Source organism: Bombina bombina, chromosome 3 (genome assembly GCF_027579735.1).
Source record: "Bombina bombina isolate aBomBom1 chromosome 3, aBomBom1.pri, whole genome shotgun sequence".
Lineage (NCBI taxonomy): Eukaryota > Metazoa > Chordata > Amphibia > Anura > Bombinatoridae > Bombina > Bombina bombina.
This window is the reverse complement of record NC_069501.1, coordinates 236,569,915-236,591,950: the sequence shown is the minus strand read 5'-3', so window position 1 is coordinate 236,591,950 and position 22,036 is coordinate 236,569,915. Positions and strand designations below refer to the sequence as shown.

Sequence of the window (22,036 nt, the reverse complement as noted above, 5' to 3'; positions counted from 1 at the left end):
TTCCTTGTTAAGAGGTGTTGATTACTTTGGGTATTGAGGAAACTAGTCCTCTTAATACTAAAACTAGTAAACGGTTAAATTCTGTTTATAAACCTCCTGTGGTTACTCCAGAGGTTTTTCCAGTTCCTGATGCTATTTCTGATATGATTTCAAAGGAATGGAATAGGCCTGGTACTTTTTTTATTCCTTCTTCTAGGTTTAAAAAGTTTTATCCTTTGCCAGCAGTCAGATTGGAGTTTTGGAAAAAAAATCCCCAAAGTTGATTGGGGCTATTTCTACTTTTGCCAAACGTACTACTATCCCTATGGAAGATAGTACTTCTTCTGCAGCTGCATCAACTTTCTGGTTGGAAACCTTTGTGCAACAGGAAACCGATCCTGATTAGTCTAGCATTGTTCGCTTGCTTCAACATGCTAATAATTTTATCTGTGATGCTATTTTTTTTATCATCAAAATTGATGTTCAATCTATTTCTTTAACTATTTTAGCTAGAAGAGCTTTGTGGCTCAATTATTGGAATGCTGACATGGTATCTAAGTCTAGATTACTATCTCTTTCTTTCCAAGGTAACAATTTATTTGGTTCTCAGTTAGATTCAATTATTTCAACTGTCACTGGGGGGAAGGGAGTTTTATTACCTCATGATAAAAGATCTGGGGGTAAATCTAAAGCTTCTAATTGTTTTCATTCTTTTCGACAGAATAAGGAACAGAAACCAAATCCTTCCCCCAAAGAATCTGGTTCCAATTGGAAACCTTCTTCAAGTTGGAATAAATCCAAGCCTTTTAAGAAACCAAAGCCAGCCCCCAAGTCTGCATGATGGTGCAGCCCTCATTCCAGCTCAACTGGTGGGGGGCAGATTAAAATTTTTCCAAAACATTTGGGCAGATTCTGTCCAAAATCATTGTATTCAGAGTGTTGTCTCTCAAGGGTATCGAATAGGATTCAGAGTAAGACCTCCTGTGAGAAGATTTTTTTCTCTCACACTTTCCAGCAAATCCAATGAAGGCTCAGGCTTTTCTGAAGTGTGTTTCAGATCTAGAGCTTTCAGGGGTAATCATACCAGTTCCGTTTCAGGAAAAGGGTCTGGGGTTTTATTCAAATCTATTCATTGTTCCAAAGAAAGACAATTCATTCAGGCCAGTTCTGGATCTGAAAATTTTGAATAGTTTTGTAAGAGTGCCAACTTTCAAAATGGTGACTATAAGGACTATTCTGCCTTTTGTTCAGCAAGGTCATTATATGTCCACGATAGACTTACAGGATGCATATCTTCATATTCCGATTCATCCAGATCACTATCGGTTTCTGAGATTCTCTTTTCTAGACAAGCATTACCAATTTGTCGCTCTTCCATTTGGCCTAGCGACTGCTCCAAGGATCTTTTCAAAGGTTCTCGGTGCCCTACTCTCTGTAATTAGAGAACAGGGTATTGCGGTATTTCCTTATTTGGACGATATCTTGGTACTGGCTCAGTCTTTACATTCTGCCGAATCTCACACAAATCAACTAGTGTTGATTCTTCAAAGACATGGTTGGAGGATCAATTTACCAAAAAGTTCCTTGATTCCTCAGACAAGGGTCACCTTTTTAGGTTTCCAGATAGATTCAGTGTCCATGACTCTGTCTCTAACAGACAAGAAACGAATAAAATTGGTTTCAGCTTGTCGGAACCTGCAGTCTCAATCATTCCCTTCAGTGACTATGCACATGGAAGTTTTAGGTCTCATGACTGCAGCATCGGACGCGATCCCGTTTTCATATGAGACCTGCTTTAGATGCTGAATCAATGGTGCAGGGATTATACAAAGATATTACAGTTAATATCCTTAAATCCCAATGTTCGACTCTCTCTGACTTGGTGGTTAGACCACCATCATATAGTTCAAGAGGCCTCTTTTGTTCATCCAACCTGGACTGTAATCACAACAGATGTAAGTCTTTCAGGTTGGGGAGCTGTCTGGGGATCTCTGACAGCACAATGGGTTTGGAAACCTCAAGAGGCGAGGTTACCAATCAATATTTTAGAACTCCGTGATATTTTCAGGGCTCTTCAGGTTTGGCCTCGAAGAGAGAACCATTCATTTGTTTTCAGACAGACAATATCACAACTGTGGCATATGTCAATCATCAGGGTGGGACTCACAGTCCCCTAGCTATGAAAGAAGTTGTCTAATTTCTGCGGTACATATCCCAGGTGTAGACAATTAGGAAGCAGATTATCTCAGCCTTCAGACTTTACATCCGGGGGAGTGGTCTCTCCATCCAACCTTGGCCACTACCTTTAAGACCAAACCTTCTGTCTCAAGGACTGTTTTTCCATCAGGATCTCAAATTGTTAAAGATTCAAATAGGTTTCTCTGACTCAGTGATTATTACTATGTTACAGGCTCGTAAATCTCTTTCTAGAAAGATTTATTATCGAGTTTTGGAAGACTTATATTTCATGGTGTTCTTCTCATAAGTTCTCCAGGCATTCTTTTAGAATTCCTAGAATATTACAGTTCCTTCAGGATAGTTTGGATAAAGGTTTGTCTGCAAGTTCCTTGAAGGGACAAATCTCTGCTCTTTCTGTTTTATTTCACAGAAAGATTGCTAATCTTCCTGATATTCACTGTTTTGTGCAGGCTTTGGTCCGTATCAAGCCTGTCATTAAATCAATGTCTCCTCCTTTGAGTCTTAATTTGGTTTTGAAGGCTTTACAGGCTCCTCCTTTTGAGCCTATGCATTCTTTGGATATTAAACTACTTTCTTGGAAAGTGTTGTTCCTTTCTCCTGTTAAGTGTAGTCAGTCCACGGGTCATCCATTACTTATGGGATATTAACTCCTCCCTAACAGGAAGGGCAAGAGGATCACCCAAGCAGAGCTGCTATATAGCTCCTCCCCTCTACGTCACACCCAGTCATTCTCTTGCACCTAACTAATAGATAGGATGTGTGAGAGGAGTGTGGTTATTAAATTTAGTTTTTTATTACTTCAATCAAAAGTTTGTTGTTTTAAACAGCACCGGAGTGTGTTGTTTCTTCTCAGGCAGTATTAGAAGAAGAATCTATCTGAGTTTGTGTATGATCTTAGCGGACGTAACTAAGATCCATTTGCTGTTCTCGGCCATTCTGAGGAGTGAGGTAACTTCAGAACAGGGGACAGCGGGCAGGGTTCGCCTGCAAAGAGGTATGTTGCAGTATATTATTTTCTAAGGAATGGAATTGACTGAGAAAATACTGCTAATACCAATATAATGTAAGTACAGCCTTAAATGCAGTAGTAGCAACTGGTATCAGGCTGTTATGTATGTATGTTGGCACTAAAGTATTTCTGGGGAATGGCACTTCACTAAGAAAATACGATATACATATAACTTATAGCCTTTCTGCAGTGATAGCGACTAGCAACAGGCTTTTATTATTATTTCATATTTTGAAAACGTTTACTGGCAGGTTAATCGTTTTTCTCTCTGAGGTACTTGGTGAAAATTTATGGGCATTATTTTCCACTTGGCTGTCGTTATTTTGAATAAAATCAGTTTACTGAGCTTCCCCACTGCTGTATTATGAGTGGGAGGGGCCTATTTTGGCGCTTTTACTACGCATTAAAAATTCAGTCACAGTCTTCCTTATTCTCCCTGCATGATCCAGGACGTCTCTACAGAGCTCAGGGGTCTCCAAAACTAGTTTGAGGGAGGTAATCACTCACAGCAGACCTGTGAGACTGTGCTTTGACTGTGATAAAAAACTTATTTATTTGATTTGTCAATCGTTTTTTAGTATTAAGGGATTATTAATCCATTTGCTGATGGGTGCTATTCTTTGCTAAATGAATGCATTTCATGTGAAAATTGATTGCTATAACTAAACCGGTTCATTGTTATATCAAAGTGACAGTTTTTTTGTGTGCTTCTTAAAGGCACAGTAACGTTTTTTATATTGCTTGTAAATTCATTTGAAAAGTATTTTCCAAGCTTGCTAGTCTAATTGCTAGTTTGTTTAAACATGTCTGACACAGAGGAATCTCTTTGTGCAATATGTTCAAAGGCCAAGGTGGAGCCCAATAGAAATTTATGTACTAATTGCATTGATGCTACTTTAAATAAAAGCCAATCTGTACAAGTTAAGCAAAATTCACCAGAGAACGAGGGGGAAGTTATGCCGACTAACTTGCCTCACGTGTCAGTACCTGCATCTCCCGCTCAGGAGGTGCGTGATATTGTAACGCCAAGTACATCAGGGCGGCCATTACAAATCACTTTACAAGACATGGCTAATGTTATGACTGAAGTTTTATCTAAATTGCCAGAACTTAGGGGTAAACGAGACCACTCTGGGGTGAGAACAGAGTGCGCTGATAATGCTAGGGCCATGTCTGATACTGCGTCACAGATTGCAGAACATGAAGACGGAGAGCTTCATTCTGTGGGTGACGGATCTGATCCAAATAAACTGGATTCAGACATTTCAAATTTCAAATTTAAGCTGGAAAACCTCCGTGTATTACTAGGGGAGGTGTTAGCGGCTCTGAATGATTGTAACACGGTTGCAATCCCAGAGAAAATATGTAGGTTGGATAAATATTTTGCGGTACCAACGTGTACTGACGTTTTTCCTATACCTAAGAGACTTACTGAAATTGTTACTAAGGAGTGGGATAGACCCGGTGTGCCTTTCTCACCCCCTCCTATATTCAGAAAAATGTTTCCAATAGACGCCACCACACGGGACTTATGGCAAACGGTCCCTAAGGTGGAGGGAGCAGTTTCTACTTTAGTTAAGCGTACCACTATCCCGGTGGAGGATAGCTGTGCCTTTTCAGATCCAATGGATAAAAAGTTAGAGGGTTACCTTAAGAAAATGTTTGTTCAACAAGGTTTTATATTGCAACCCCTTGCATGCATTGCGCCTGTCATGGCTGCGGCGGCATTTTGGTTTGAGTCTCTGGAAGAGACTCTTGACACAGCTCCATTGGATGAGATTACACACAAGCTTAAAACCCTTAAGCTAGCTAATTCATTTATTTCTGATGCCGTAGTAAACTTAACTAAACTTACGGCTAAGAATTCCGGATTCGCCATTCAGGCGCGCAGAGCGCTGTGGCTAAAATCATGGTCAGCTGATGTAACTTCTAAATCTAAATTGCTTAACATACCTTTCAAGGGGCAGTCATTATTCGGGCCCGGTTTGAAAGAAATTATCGCTGACATTACGGGAGGTAAGGGCCATGCCCTGCCTCAAGACAGAGCCAAACCAAGGGCTAGACAGTCTAATTTTCGTGCCTTTCGTAACTTCAAGGCAGGAGCAGCATCATCTTCCTCGGCTCCAAAACAGGAAGGAACTGTTGCTCGCTACAGACAAGGCTGGAAACCTAACCAGACCTGGAACAAGGGCAAGCAGGCCAGAAAACCTGCTGCTGCCCCTAAGACAGCATGAAGTGAGGGCCCCCGATCCGGAAACGGATCTAGTGGGGGGCAGACTTTCTCTCTTCGCCCAGGCTTGGGCAAGAGATGTCCAGGATCCCTGGGCGTTGGAGATCATATCTCAGGGATATCTTCTGGACTTCAAATCTTCTCCTCCACAAGGGAGATTTCATCTTTCAAGGTTGTCAACAAACCAGATAAAGAAAGAGGCGTTTCTACGCTGTGTACAAGATCTTTTACTGATGGGAGTGATCCATCCGGTTCCGCGGTCGGAACACGGACAAGGGTTTTACTCAAATCTGTTTGTGGTTCCCAAGAAAGAAGGAACCTTCAGACCAATATTGGATTTAAAGATCCTAAACAAATTCCTAAGAGTTCCATCGTTCAAAATGGAAACTATTCGGACAATCTTACCCATGATCCAAAGGGGTCAGTACATGACCACAGTGGACTTAAAGGATGCCTACCTTCACATACCGATTCACAAGGATCATTACCGGTATCTAAGGTTTGCCTTCCTAGACAGGCATTACCAGTTTGTAGCTCTTCCCTTCGGGTTAGCTACGGCTCCAAGAATCTTTACAAAGGTTCTAGGTTCTCTTCTGGCGGTACTAAGACCGCGAGGAATATCGGTAGCTCCGTACCTAGACGACATTCTGATACAAACGTCAAGTTTCCAAACTGCCAAGTCTCATACAGAGTTAGTACTGGCATTTCTAAGGTCACATGGGTGGAAAGTGAACGAAGAAAAGAGTTCTCTATTGCCACTCACAAGAGTTCCCTTCTTAGGGACTCTCATAGATTCTGTAGAAATGAAGATTTACCTGACAGAGGACAGGTTAACAAAACTTCTTAATGCTTGCCGGATCCTTCATTCCATTCCACACCCGTCAGTGGCTCAATGCATGGAGGTAATCGGCTTAATGGTAGCGGCAATGGACATAGTACCTTTTGCACGCCTACATCTCAGACCGCTGCAATTGTGCATGCTAAGTCAGTGGAATGGGGATTACTCAGATTTGTCCCCTATGCTGAATCTGGATCAAGAGACCAGAGATTCTCTTCTATGGTGGCTTTCTCGGCCACATCTGTCCAGAGGGATGCCCTTCAGCAGGCCAGACTGGACAATTGTAACAACAGACGCCAGCCTACTAGGTTGGGGCGCTGTCTGGAATTCCCTGAAGGCTCAGGGATCATGGACTCAAGAGGAGAGTCTTCTTCCAATAAACATTCTGGAATTGAGAGCAGTTCTCAATGCCCTTCTGGCTTGGCCTCAGTTAGCAACTCTGAGGTTCATCAGGTTTCAGTCGGACAACATCACGACTGTGGCTTACATCAACCATCAGGGAGGGACAAGGAGTTCCCTAGCGATGATGGAAGTTTCAAAGATAATTCGCTGGGCAGAGTCTCACTCTTGCCACCTGTCAGCGATCCACATCCCAGGCGTGGAGAACTGGGAGGCGGATTTCTTAAGTCGCCAGACTTTTCATCCGGGGGAGTGGGAACTTCATCCGGAGGTCTTTGCCCAAATACTTCGACGTTGAGGCAAACCAGATATGGATCTCATGGCGTCTCGCCAGAACGCCAAGCTTCATTGTTACGGGTCCAGATCCAGGGACCCGGGAGCGGTCCTGATAGATGCTCTGACAGCACCCTGGACCTTCAAGATGGCTTATGTGTTTCCACCCTTCCCGATGCTTCCTCGATTGATTGCCAGGATCAAACAGGAGAAAGCATCGGTGATTCTAATAGCGCCTGCGTGGCCACGCAGGACCTGGTATGCAGATCTAGTGGACATGTCATCCTGTCCACCTTGGTCGCTGCCTCTGAGACAGGACCTTCTAATTCAGGGTCCTTTCAAACATCAAAATCTAATTTCTCTGAAGCTGACTGCATGGAGATTGAACGCTTGATTTTATGAAAGCGTGGATTTTCGGAGTCAGTAATTGATACCTTAATACAGGCTAGGAAACCTGTTACCAGGAAAATTTACCATAAGATATGGCGTAAATATTTACACTGGTGCGAATCCAAGAGTTACTCATGGAGTAAGGTTAGGATTCCTAGGATATTGTCTTTTCTTCAAGAAGGTTTAGAAAAGGGTTTATCTGCTAGTTCTTTAAAGGGACAGATCTCAGCTCTGTCCATCCTTTTACACAAACGTCTGTCAGAAGTTCCAGACGTTCAGGCTTTTTGTCAGGCTTTGGCCAGGATTAAGCCTGTGTTTAAGACTGTTGCTCCACCATGGAGCTTAAACTTAGTTCTTAACGTTTTACAGGGTGTTCCGTTTGAACCCCTTCATTCCATTGATATCAAGCTGTTATCTTGGAAAGTTCTGTTTTTAATGGCTATTTCCTCGGCTCGTAGAGTCTCTGAGTTATCGGCCTTACATTGTGATTCTCCTTATCTGATTTTTCATTCAGACAAGGTAGTTCTGCGTACTAAACCCGGGTTCTTACCTAAGGTAGTCACTAACAAGAATATCAATCAAGAGATTGTTGTTCCATCATTGTGCCCTAACCCTTCTTCAAAGAAGGAACGACTTCTGCACAATCTAGACATAGTCCGTGCCCTGAAATTTTATTTACAGGCAACTAAAGATTTTCGCCAAACTTCTTCCCTGTTTGTCGTTTATTCTGGACAGAGGAGAGGTCAAAAAGCATCTGCTACCTCTCTCTCTTTTTGGCTTCGTAGCATAATACGTTTAGCCTATGAGACTGCTGGACAGCAGCCTCCTGAAAGAATTACAGCTCATTCTACGAGAGCTGTGGCTTCCACGTGGGCCTTTAAGAATGAGGCCTCTGTTGAACAGATTTGCAAGGCTGCAACTTGGTCTTCTCTTCATACTTTTTCCAAATTTTACAAATTTGACACTTTTGCTTCTTCTGAGGCTGTTTTTGGGAGAAAGGTTCTTCAGGCAGTGGTTCCTTCCGTATAAAGATCCTGCCTGTCCCTCCCGTCATCCGTGTACTTTAGCTTTGGTATTGGTATCCCATAAGTAATGGATGACCCGTGGACTGACTACACTTAACAGGAGAAAACATAATTTATGCTTACCTGATAAATTCCTTTCTCCTGTAGTGTAGTCAGTCCACGGCCCGCCCTGTTTTTTATGGCAGGTCTAAATTTTAAATTATATTCCAGTCACCACTGCACCCTATAGTTTCTCCTTTCTCATTTGGTTTTCGGTCGAATGACTGGGTGTGACGTAGAGGGGAGGAGCTATATAGCAGCTCTGCTTGGGTGATCCTCTTGCACTTCCTGTTAGGGAGGAGTTAATATCCCATAAGTAATGGATGACCCGTGGACTGACTACACTACAGGAGAAAGGAATTTATCAGGTAAGCATAAATTATGTTTTTGGCTATCTCTTCTGCTAGAAGAGTTTCCGAATTATCTGCTCTTTCTTGTGAGTCTCCTTTTCTGATTTTCCATCAGGATAAGGCAGGTTTGCGGACTTCATTTACATTTTTACCTAAAGTTGTGAAGTCTAACATTAATAGGGAAATTGTTGTTCACTCTTTGTGTCCTAATCCTAAGAATTCTTTGGAGAGATCCTTACATTCTCTGGATGTTGTAAGAGCTTTGAAATATTATGTTGAAGCTACTAAAGATTTCAGGAAGACTTCTAGTCTATTTGTTTTTTCTGGTACTAGGAAAGGTCAGAAAGCTTCTGCCATTTCCTTGGCATCCTGGTTAAAGCTTTTGATTCATCAGGCTTATTTGGAGTCGGGTCAGGCCCCGCCTCAGAGAATCACAGCTCATTCTACTAGATCAGTTTCCACTTTGTGGGCTTTTAAGAATGAAGCTTCAGTTGATCAGATTTGCAAAGCAGCAACTTTGTCTTCTTTGCATACATTTACTAAATTCTACCGTTTTGATGTATTTGCCTCTTCGGAAGCAGTTTTTGGTAGAAAGGGGTTCTTCAGGCAGCTGTTTCAGTTTGATTCCTCTGCTTATGTTTCAAGTTTTTTCTTTTCAATTATGAGGAAAACTTATTTTTTCGGATGTGGATTTAATTTTTTCAGAGGAAAATGGCTGTTTTTATTTTATCCCTCCATCTCTAGTGACTCTTCTGTGGAGTTCCACATCTTGGGTATTAATATCCCATTTGTCACTAGCTCATGGACTCTTGCCAATTACATGAAAGAAAAAATAATTTATGTAAGAACTTACCTGATAAATTCATTTCTTTCATATTGGCAAGAGTCCATGAGACCCACCCTTTTTATGGTGGTTATGTTTTTTTGTATAAAGCACAATTATATTTCCAGTTCCTTTGTTGATGCTTTTTACTCCTTTCTTTATCACCCCACTACTTGACTATTCGTTAAACTGAATTGTGGGCATGGTGAGGGGTGTATTTATAAGCATTTTGAGGTTTGGGAAACTTTGCTACTCCTGGTAGGATTGTATATCCCATACGTCACTAGCTCATGGACTCTTGTCAATATGAAAGAAAAATACATTTATCAGGTAAGTTCTTACATAAATTTAGTTTTTTCGGAAAAGGATTTCTCCGATTCAGATTCTATTACCTGCGTAGATTGTGGGGAGGCCCGGGTATTTCAGCCCAATCAATTATGTTCCTTATGCCGTAATAGAGTGCTCTCTTCTCCCAATGTGGAGAGGTTAGAGACCGCTGAGTCATCCGCTTCTGAGGATTCTGTGTCCCGTGAGGTGCGTTCCCTAGAATATTCTGTTCCTACACAGGCAATTGTCAAAAATACCGTTACCCCTTCTCCGGAAGGAGGTTTATTTCTACCAGAGGTTACTGCACGATTTCGCATGGCCATATCTTTGGCGTTGGCGCACTTACATCTTCCTGATTGCAAGGAAAGAGTTCATCCGTGTCCCTCTGAGGCTTCAGTGGTGCAGCCTTCAGTTTCGGGACCTTCAAATGCCCCGCTGGAGGTGAGTTTTGCCTTTAGATTCAGACTGGGAGCACCTGCTTTTACTGCTGAGGCATGTGTTGGCGGCATTGGAGAGTTCCGGTTCTGACTTGTCAGCGAATTCTCAGTCTTCTGAATCAGATGGCGAACAGTGCTAGACGAGTGGAGCGATGGTGATACTACTCCTGATCGTCTCTTGTTTGTGTATCTAATCCCAGTTCTGAGCTCTTGAGGAATCGGGTCTCTGACAGGCTGGTCCTGTTAGTGTTTCCATTCCTTTTTGGAGTCCACCAGTGGGTGCTGCCTACTTTTTTTATTTTATTCAGTTAGTGTTTTATTTATTTTATTTCCCGAGCTTGAGACTGTTGTAGACTTTACCTTTTAGGAAAAAAAAATTCTTCTCTGGGATTTGATACTGGCGATTTTATGGTCGCGATAGATGTTACTTCCAGCGGAAGTTCAATTTTTTTTTTTAAGAGACAATGTTTAAGCCTCAGAGCTTATTTGTCTATTGTTTCTGTTTATTTAGTCTAGCCCTGCTAGGGTTTAGAACTTTCAGTTAACCCTTGAACATTTCTGTCGAACCCTGGACATCAAGCTGGTCCTGGTTGGGTACTAGTTTTCTCTGTTCTTTTGAGGTTTATATCAGAAACGTTGTATCCTTGACTACAGGCTAGTCCTGTTTGGGTACTAGGTTTGTTTACTTCTTGCTTAGAGGTTATTTTCTTGTTTTCTACAAGCTATAGGAGGCCCTTCTATCCTAGATTTCAGGCTGGTCCTAGTTTATTTCGTTTTGGTGGGGCGTCCGATGTTTGGTCGTACTCAATCCTATGTGTCTTGTCCCTGCATAATTAGCTGGGATTATGAATTTTCCTATGGCAGTATATTTGTAGTTCCTGAGTTCTCCCTTTCCGAATGTAACAGAGCCACAGGTTCTAATCCCCTCACAGCCCTTTAGGGGATCAGATGACTTCATGAAGATCTTCAGTACCTGTTGAAGAGGGTGATTTATTTCCCTTCTATTGGTACTCCTTTGTGGATTGAATTGTCCTATTTTGGTTCCGATCTCTTTAGGCAGTGCTTCCTTTCTAAAGAATTGCAGTATTTTTTGCTTCCCCTTGCCTTTGGGGAAGGTCTTCCTGTCATCTGGTTGAAGAGTCCAGGTTCTTAGGGACCATTTTTCTTGCAGTATCCTCCTTGGGATCCTATATACTTGGGGATCTGGGGGATTGCTATGCAGTCTCTTTTGTCGCCGCCTGATAGGAGGTTTTAGAATGCTCGTTCATTCACCAATTTCTTGAGCTGTGGGTTTTCCGGTGGTTGATCCTGATTGGATCTTTAGAGACTGTCATATTCTCTCAAACAGGGATTCATTTCTAAGGTATGAGTTCTGATCTCTTTTGGGTCCTACCTTTGTTTTCAGACTTTGTGGGTTTTATCCTAGAAGCCCGTCAGTAGAGTATTCTCTACGGGGCTTTGTCCTCTTGCAGCCTTTTTAGTCCGCTCTTTTTTGAGTTATGCTAGGGGCTTCCCCCTCTGTTTGTCCTTGAGTTTTTGGGGATTGCTTCTGGACGTCCTTTCTCCTTTCTTCTCAGTTAGAGTATGTGGTGTGGGGAGTTTGTTTGTTGTCCCCCTTGCGATTGATCATGGAGAGGTTTTTTTTGTGTGTGCTTCTAGTCATTGGGACTTTTGTCTCCTCAGAGGCTTTTGTGCTCAGTTGAGTCCAGGTTTTTTGAGTGTTCTCTAACAAGGATCCTTATGGTTCTAATTGATGGGCAGTTACTTTGTCCTCTTCCATTTTTTGTTCCTTCTGCTTCTGTTGAAGTAGTTTTTTTTGTCAGGAGTCTGGGTTATGGCAGGTTGTGGTGCCCTCAGAATGGGCCACCTTTTTGTTCCCTCTTGTTTGCATTCAGTGTCCTCTATAGCTTGGGTATTGATTTCCCAAAAGTAATGAATGCAGCTGCGGACTCTCCCTGTTTTAAGAAGAAAAACTTAAATTATGCTTACCAAATAATTTTCTTTTTTTCTGTACGGGGAGAGTCCACAGCTCCCCGCCCCCGTTATTTTTCCATGGGCAGCCTTACATTTTTTTTCTTTGTTCTTCTGGCACCTTTTTCACCCTGATATTTCTCCTACTGTTCCTTGTTCCTTCAGCAGAATGACTGGGGGATGAGGGAAGTGGGGGAGGTATTTAAGCCTTTGACTGAGGTGTCTTTGCCTCCTCCTGGTGGCCAGGTTCTGTATTTCCCAAAAGTAATGAACGCAGCTGTGGACTCTCCCCGTACAGAAAAAAAGAAAATTATCTGGTAAGCATAACTTAAGGTTTTTTACCTCTCATATCCCCTCTTCTTTATAAATATAGTAGACAATAAGCCTGACCAGAGGGCAGTCTATTTTTTAAAGTGAGGTACATCTATCCCTATCCCTCTGTCCCTATCCTTATATCCCTGTCCCTATTCCTATGTCACTGTGCCTCTATCCTTATCCCTCTGTCCCTATTCTTCTGTCCCTGTCCCTCTATCCATTTGTCCCTGTACCTGTCCCTCTATTCCTGTCCTATCCCTCTGTCCCTATTCCTTTATCCCTCTTTCCCTATCCATCAGTCGCTATACCTCTGTCCCTGTCTCTCTGTCCCTGTCCCTCTTTCCCTATCCTTCTGTCCCTATCCCTCTGTCCCTGATCCCCCCCCTCAAACAGCTCTCTAACCCTCCCCCTCTATAGCCGCCATCGTAGGTACCCTTTTTTTCTATTCTTCTCTTTTTATTTTATTTTTTTTCTGTAGTGTAGTGGTCATATCACCGCCCACATGCGTGATTGCCATTTATCACCCCACCCCCAAACCCCTTTTCTGTAGTGTAGCTGCCCCATCCCTCCCTACCCTTCTTTTTATTTCTGTAGTAGAGCACTCCCACTCCCTCCCCTTCCCCCCCCGCTGGTGAGCTGCCCACACGTCCCACCGGCACCAGCTATAGATCGTTACAGATGGTGACACACACAGTGTCACCGTCTGTAACGATTAGGCATCTGGCCTCTTATAGAGGCATAGCATCGATAGCGCTCCGGCTCCATGTGTGGCAGATGCCTAAAGCTTCTGGGGCTCCTGAAGCTGTCTCGGGCTGCAGGCTGCACGCGCAACTGGCTAAAGACGCATTACAAATGCGATTATGTTATAGATGTTAGGCATGTTATAAAATTATACCAGTTGCGCATATAACTTGATGCCTGGCATCGTTATATAAATATTATTATTTTATCAAATTGTTTGCATATTGCTGACCTTTGTTTGCATACAGGTGATATTTCATTATATATTAAATTAATTAATTTCATTTTTTATGTGGTCCTCTATTTCATCATATAATATTATATATTGATTTTAACTAATTTATTTTGCACTTTATCACTTTAAACTGGTTAGCTCCTTTCAGAGCGCTTATCCCCACCCCCATCAAGCACCTTTCTTGTCTGTATTTCTCTTGTAAGGTGTATCCAGTCCACGGATCATCCATTACTTGTGGGATATTCTCATTCCCAACAGGAAGCTGCAAGAGGATCACCCACAGCAGAGCTGTCTATATAGCTCCTCCCCTAACTGCCACCTCTAGTCATTCTCTTGCAGCTCTCGACAAACATGGAAGCAGTTAGAGAGATGTGGTGTAATTTAGTTTGTTTTTCTTCAATTCAAAAGTTTATTATTTTTAAATGGTACCGGAGTTGTACTATTTTGGTCTCAGGCAGAAAATAGAAGAAGAATCTGCCTGTGGTCTCTGATGATCTTAGCAGGTTGTAACTAAGATCCATTGCTGTTCTCACACATAACTGAAGAGAGAGGTAACTTCAGCTTGGGGAATGGCGTGCAGGGTACCCTGCTATGAGGTATGTGCAGTCTAAATTTTTCTAGGAAATACCGGATTTATCTGAGGTAAGCCTGATTACGGTGATTTAACAACAACTAGTATCATGCTTGCTGTTAGAGGTAATACTCTTATTATTTTTCACATTTCTGACATATAAAAAGTTTGCTGGAAGTGCTTAAATGCTTTTTATATGCATATTGGTGATAAAACTTTATTGGGGCTTAGTTTTTTCCACATGGATGGCAAATTTTTTCCTAGGGATAGTTTTTGTTGGCCTCTCACTGTGAATACATGAGTGGGAGGGGCCTAATTTCGCGCCTAAATGCGCATAAGATTTTGCAGTCTGAGACATCCAGTTTCCCTGAAGGAGTCCCCTGAATGCTTAGGACCTCTCTGAAGGGTTTTTGGGCTTTCCAAAGTCGATTGTATGGGAAGGTAGGGCCACAGCAGAGCTGTGGCAGTTGTTGTGACTGTTAAAAAAACGTTTATTTCGTTTTTTTTTATCCGTTTTTGAAACTAAGGGGTTAATCATCCATTTGTAAGTGGGTGCAATGCTCTGTTAGCCTATTATACATACTGTAAAGATTTCGGTTGATTTACTGCTTTTTTTCACTGTTTTTCAAATTCTGACCTTTTTTATTTTTCTTAAAGGCACAGTACCGTTTTTATTTTTTGCTTGTTAACTTTCTGTAAAGTGTTTTCCAAGCTTGCTGGTCTCATTGCTAGTCTGTTTAAACATGTCTGACATAGAGGAAACTCCTTGTTCATTATGTTTAGAAGCTATGGTGGAACCCCCTCTTAGAATGTGTACCAAATGGACTGATTTCACTTTAAGTTATAAAGATCATATTCTGTCTTTAAAAGATTTATCACCAGAGGAATCTGACAAGGGGGAAGTTATGCCGACTAACTCACCCCACGTGTCAGAGCCTTTGACTCCCACTCAAGGGACTCACGCTCAAGAGGTGCCAAGTACATCTAGTGCCCCCATGGCGTTTACTTTACAAGACATGGCGGCAGTCATGGATAATACACTGTCAGCGGCATTATCCAGACTACCTGGGTTATGAGGAAAGCGAGACAGCTCTGGGGTTAGAAGAAATACAGTGCACTCTGACGCTTTAATAGCTATATCTGATACCCCCTCACAATATGCAGAAGCTGAGGAAGGAGAGCTTCTTTCTGTGGGTGATGTGTCTGACTCAGGGAAGATGATTCAACCTGATTCTGATATGGCAACATTTAAATTTAAGCTTGAACACCTCCGCATGCTACTCAGGGAGGTTTTAGCTACTCTGAATGACTGCGACACCATTGCAGTGCCAGAGAAATTGTGCAGATTGGATAAATACTATGCAGTGCCTGTTTTCTCTGATGTTTTTCCAATACCTAAAAGGTTTTCAGAAATTATTACTAAGGAATGGGATAGACCAGGTGTACCGTTTTCTCCCCCTCCTATTTTTAAGAAATTGTTTCCAATAGATGCCGCCACACGGAACTTATGGCAGACGGTCCCTTAGGTGGAGGGAGCAGTTTCTACCCTAGCTAAGCGTACTACTATCCCCGTCGAGGACAGTTGTGCTTTCTTAGATCCAATGGATAAAAAGTTAGAGGGTTACCTTAAGAAAATGTTTATTCAACAAGGTTTTATTCTACAGCCTCTTGCATGCATTGCCCCAGTCACTGCTGCGGCGGCCTTCTGGTTTGAGTCTCTGGAAGAGGCTTTACAGGTAGAGACCCCATTGGACGATATACTTGACAAGCTTAGAGCACTTAAGCTAGCCAATTCATTTGTTTCTGATGCCATTGTTCATTTGACTAAACTAACGGCTAAGAATTCTGGTTTTGCTATTCAGGCGCGTAGGGCGCTATGGCTTAAATCCTGGTCAGCTGACGTTACTTCAAAGTCTAAGCTTCTTAATATTCCCTTCAAGGGGCAGACCCTATTCGGGCCTGGTTTGAAGGAGATCATTTCTGATATTACGGGAGGAAAGGGTCATGCCCTCCCTCAGGACAGGTCTAATTAATCAAGGGCCAAACAGATTAATTTTCGTGCCTTTCGAAACTTTAAGACGAGCGCGGCATCAACTTCCTCTAATACAAAACAAGAGGGAACTTTTGCCCAGTCCAAGTCGGTCTGGAGACCTAACCAGGCTTGGAACAAAGGTAGGCAGGCCAAAAAGCCTGCTGCTGCCTCTAAGACAGCATGAAGTATTGGTCCCCGATCCGGTGACGGATCTAGTAGGGGGCAGACTTTCTCTCTTCGCCCAGGCTTGGGCAAGAGATGTCCAGGATCCCTGGGCGTTGGAAATTGTATCCCAGGGATATCTTCTGGACTTCAAAGCTTCCCCTCCAAAAGGGAGATTTCACCTTTCACAGTTATCTGCAAACCAGATAAAAAGAGAGGCATTCTTACATTGTGTTCAAGACCTCCTAGTTATGGGAGTGATCCACCCAGTTCCAAAGGAGGAACAGGGACAAGGCTTCTATTCAAATCTGTTTGTGGTTCCCAAAAAAGTGGGAACCTTCAGACCAATCTTAGATCTCAAGATCCTAAACAAATTTCTCAGGGTCCCATCATTCAAGATGGAGACCATTCGTACCATCCTACCTATGATCCAGGAGGGTCAATACATGACTACAGTGGATTTAAAGGATGCTTATCTTCACATTCCGATACACAAAGATCATCATCGGTTTCTCAGGTTTGCCTTCCTAGACAGGCATTACCAGTTTGTAGCTCTTCCTTTTGGGTTAGCTACAGCTCCAAGAATCTTTACGAAGGTTCTGGGGTCACTTCTGGCGGTCCTAAGGCCGCGGGGCATAGCAGTAGCCCCTTATTTAGATGACATTCTGATACAGGAGTCAAATTTCCAAATTGCCAAGTCTCATACGGACATAGTTCTGGCATTTCTGAGGTCGCACGGGTGGAAAGTGAACGAAGAGAAGAGTTCTCTATCCCCTCTCACAAGAGTTTCCTTTCTGGGAACTCTGATAGATTATGTAGAAATGAGGATTTACCTGACAGAGACCAGGTTATCAAAACTTCTAAATTCTTGCCGTGTTCTTTATTCTACTTCTCGCCCTTCGGTGGCTCAGTGTATGGAAGTAATCGGCTTAATGGTAGCGGCAATGGACATAGTGCCTTTTGCCCGCCTACATCTCAGACCGCTGCAACTCTGCATGCTCAGTCAGTGGAATGGGGATTACACAGATTTGTCCCCTCTGCTAAATCTGGATCAAGAGACCAGGGATTCTCTTCTCTGGTGGCTATCTCGGGTCCATCTGTCCAAAGGTATGACCTTTCACAGGCCAGATTGGACAATAGTAACGACAGATGCCAGCCTTCTAGGCTGGGGAGCAGTCTGGAACTCCCTGAAGGCTCAGGAATTGTGGACTTAGGAGGAGACCCTCCTCCCAATAAACATTCTGGAATTAAGAGCGATATTCAATGCTCTTCAAGCTTGGCCTCAGCTAGCGACAATGAGGTTCATCAGATTTCAGTTGGACAACACCACGACTGTAGCTTACATCAACCACCAAGGGGGAACAAGGAGTTCCCTAGCGATGTTGGAAGTTTCAAAGATAATTCGTTGGGCAGAGTTTCACTCTTGCCACCTATCAGCTATCCATATCCCAGGTGTAGAGAACTGGGAGGCGGATTTTCTAAGTCAACAGACTTTTCATCCGGAGGTGTTTGTACAATTGGTTTAACGTTGGGGCGAACCAGAACTGGATCTCATGGCGTCTCGCCAGAACGCCAAACTTCCTTTTTACGGATCCAGGTCCAGGGATCCCAAGGCAATGCTGATAGATGCTCTAGCAGCGCCTTGGTCCTTCAACCTGGCTTATGTGTTTCCACCGTTTCCTCTGCTCCCTTGTCTGATTGCCAAAATCAAGCAGGAGAGAGCATCAGTGATTTTGATAGTGCCTGCGTGGCCACGCAGGACTTGGTATGCAGATCTAGTGGACATGTCATCTCTTCCACCATGGACTCTGCCTCTGAGACAGGACCTTCTACTTCAGGGTCCTTTCAACCATCCAAATCTAATTTCTCTGAGACTGACTGCCTGGAGATTGAACGCTTGATTTTATCAAAGCGTGGCTTCTCCGAGTCAGTCATTGATACCTTAATTCAGGCACGGAAGCCTGTCACTAGGAAAATCTATCATAAGATATGGCGTAAATATCTTTATTGGTGTGAATCCAAGGGTTACTCATGGAGTAAAGTCAGGATTCCCAGAATATTATCTTTTCTCCAAGAAGGATTAGAAAAGGGATTGTCAGCTAGTTCCTTAAAGGGACAGATTTCTTCCCTGTCTATTCTTTTGCACAAGCGTCTGGCGGATAGTCCAGACGTTCAGGCGTTTTGTCAGGCTTTAGTTAGAATCAAGCCTGTGTTTAAACCAGTTGCTCCGCCATGGAGTTTAAATTTGGTTCTTAAAGTTCTCCAAGGGATTCCGTTTGAACCTCTTCATTCCATAGATATCAAGCTTTTATCTTGGAAAGTTCTGTTTTTGGTAGCTATTTCCTCGGCTCGTAGAGTTTCCGAGTTATCTGCCTTACAGTGTGATTCCCCTTATCTGATCTTCCATGCAGATAAGGTAGTTTTGCGTACCAAACCTGGGTTTCTTCCTAAGGTGGTATCTAATAAGAATATCAATCAGGAGATTGTTGTTCCGTCATTGTGTCCTAAGCCTTCTTCAAAGAAGGAACGTCTTTTACACAATCTTGACGTGGTTCATGCTTTAAAGTTTTATTTACAAGCTACTAAAGATTTTCGTCAAACATCTGCTTTGTTTGTCGTCTACTCTGGACAGAGGAGAGGCCAAAAGGCTTTGGCAACTTCTCTTTCGTTTTGGCTAAGGAGTATAATACGCTTAGCTTATGAGACTGCTGGCCAGCAGCCTCCTGAAAGGATTACAGCTCATTCTAGTAGAGCTGTGGCTTCCACATGGGCATTTAAAAATGAGGCTTCTGTTGAACAGATTTGCAAGGCGGCAACTTGGTCTTCGCTTCATACTTTTTCAAAGTTTTATAAATTTGATACTTTTGCTTCTTCGGAGGCTATTTTTGGGAGAAAGGTTTTACAGGCAGTGGTACCTTCCGTTTAAGTTCCTGCCTTGTCCCTCCCTTCATCCGTGTACTTTAGCTTTGGTATTGGTATCCCACAAGTAATGGATGATCCGTGGACTGGATACACCTTACAAGAGAAAACATAATTTATGCTTACCTGATAAATTTATTTCTTGTGGTGTATCCAGTCCACGGCCCGCCCTGTTATTTTAAGGCAGGTATGTTTTATTTTAAACTACAGTCACCACTGCACCCTATGGTTTCTCCTTTCTCTTGTTTGTCTTCGGTCGAATTACTGGAGGTGGCAGTTAGGGGAGGAGCTATATAGACAGCTCTGCTGTGGGTGATCCTCTTGCAGCTTCCTGTTGGGAAGGAGAATATCCCACAAGTAATGGATGATCTGTGGACTGGATACACCACAAGAGAAATAAATTTATCAGGTAAGCATAAATTATGTTTTTGAGATTATATAGACCACACTAGGGATTCAAGCTTTAACCAAGTAGTTAGCACTCACACCACTCCTTCTTTTTCGTATAAAATTATACCAGCCATATTCCAGGTCTCTTTATGTTATGGATACTGATGATGTGTTTTGGTGACTTTCTTCAGAATATTTTAATAAAATTATGTAATTTTAGTAAAGGGATGTTCTAGTGTTAACAATGTTTATCTCAGCGGGTGGTTTCTCTAATTTGTGCACACACATCACAAATGCAATTGATTGGCAGACACACGTATGCACAATCTATATGCACCAATGAAAGACACCCTGTGCACTGAGTGGGTATGCTAGGTTGGTTTTGAAGTTTTTTAACAGGCTGTGTAATTCAAACTTCCTTGTTAACTATTTAGAGATACATTATAGTAAACAACAGATTATTACAATAACAAGAATCTCAAGTTTAACAACATATTATGAGAGCCCTGCTCATAATGGCTTATGATCTGTGGGGCAAAAGGGCTGAGTGAAACCCCAGGAAGTGAAAGCCGTATAATGGGGTGAATTGTAGGCACTTACAGTAGGTGGGTAGTTAATAACCAGAAGGGATATAAACCGAGTGAGTTGAAAGGTTCTAACCAAATAAACAGAAAGTAGATACATGAGAAATATGTTATAATAATAATAATAATAAATCGGCTGCAAAATCATGATTTACACTGTTAGCGCTCGCACAGAGCACTCGATTTTATAAATCAGAATAGGAGAATTAGAGAATGAGTATATGAAACTGAAGCTCAGGTATATCACGTTCAGATGGTGTGTTGAGATGCTGAGAAATAAATGATTATAGTTTTGGACGTAACCTATAATGGGGCAGTGGAAGTCAGAAGAAGGGAAGCAAGAAAGAAAGTCAAGCAGTAATTGTTTTCATTGAAATTATGTATATACAGTTTCCCTTTAGCGTATGTATTTGTTGAGGGTAAGTGTATGCAAAATGCAGGTGCTAATTTACAAGTACACTAAATCATAATCGGCTAGATTACGAGTTTTGAGCGCTCATTCTATTGGCTGATTGGATCAGCCAATAGGATGAAAGCTCAATCCTAATGGCTCATTGCAAAAGCCAATAGGATATATTTCACCTTTAATTCCTATTGGTTGATAGAAATCTTTCAGCCAATAGGAATTCAATGGACGCCATCTTTGATGACGTCACTTAAAGGGAACCTTCAGTTTACAGCAACGACCGTAAGAAGAGGATGCTCCGCGCCGGATGTCTTGAAGATTGATCCGCGCCAGATGGATGAAGATAGAATATGCCTTCTGGATGAAGACTTCTTTCCGCTTGGATGAGGACTTCGCCAGCTGGATAAAGATCGAAGAGGCCTCCTGGATGAAGACTTCTTGCCGCTTGGATCGGACTTCGCCGGCTGAATGAGGATGGATGTCCGGACTTCAATAACTGTAAGTGGATCGTCGGGGGTTAGTGTTTTTTTTTAAGGTTTTTTTTTTGTGTGTTTTTTTTTAGATTAGTGTTTTGGGCAATGTAAAAGAGCTAAATGCCCTTTTAAGGGCAATGTCCATCCAAATGCACTTTTCAGTACAATGTTTAGCTTAGGTTTATTTAGATAGGTTTTTATTTGGGGGGTTTCGTTGGGTGGGTGGTGGGTTTCACTGTTGGGGGTGTTTTTTTTTTTTTACAGGTAAAAGAGCTGATATCTTTTGGGCAATGCCCCGCAAAAGGCCCTTTTAAGGGCCATTGACAGTTTAGTGTAGGCTGGGGGGGGTATTTTGGGGGGGCTTTTTTATTTTGATAGGGCTATTAGATTATGAGTAATTTGTTTTTATTTTTGATAATTTCGTTTTTTATTTTTTGTAATTTAGTGGGGGGGGGGGTTGTAAGTTAGAAAATTGTATTTTAATAATTTAATTTATTTTATTGTAATGTTAGTTTTTAGTGTAAGGCAGGTTAGGTTTTATTTTACAGGTAAGTTTTGTATTTATTTTAACTAGGTAGCTAGTAAATAGTTAACTATTTACTAACTAGTCTACCTAGTTAAAATAAATAGTTATATTGTAGCTATCTTAGGTTTTATTTTTATTTCACAGGTAAATTTTTATTTAATTTAACTATTAGTTATTTTGTTACAAGCTTAGGTTTTTTTTTTTACAGGTAAGTTTATATTTAGTTTTAAATAGGAATTATTAAGTTAATAATTATAAGGTTTATTTAGATTTATTTTAATTATATTTAAGTTAGTGGGTGTTAGGCTTAGGGTTACGTTAGGGTTAGGATTAGAGGTTAATATATTTATGTAGAGTTAGTGATGTGGGAGGTCAGAGGTTTAGGGGTTAATC

The 22,036-nt window shown here is 41.9% G+C and overlaps 1 protein-coding gene across 2 annotated transcripts in view; it reads left to right on the top strand.

Annotated features, from left to right (window-relative positions):
- Positions 1-22,036, top strand: part of SRR (serine racemase) — a 151,340-nt gene that overhangs the window by 91,799 nt on the left and 37,505 nt on the right. The gene's annotated exons all lie outside the window — the stretch shown is intronic.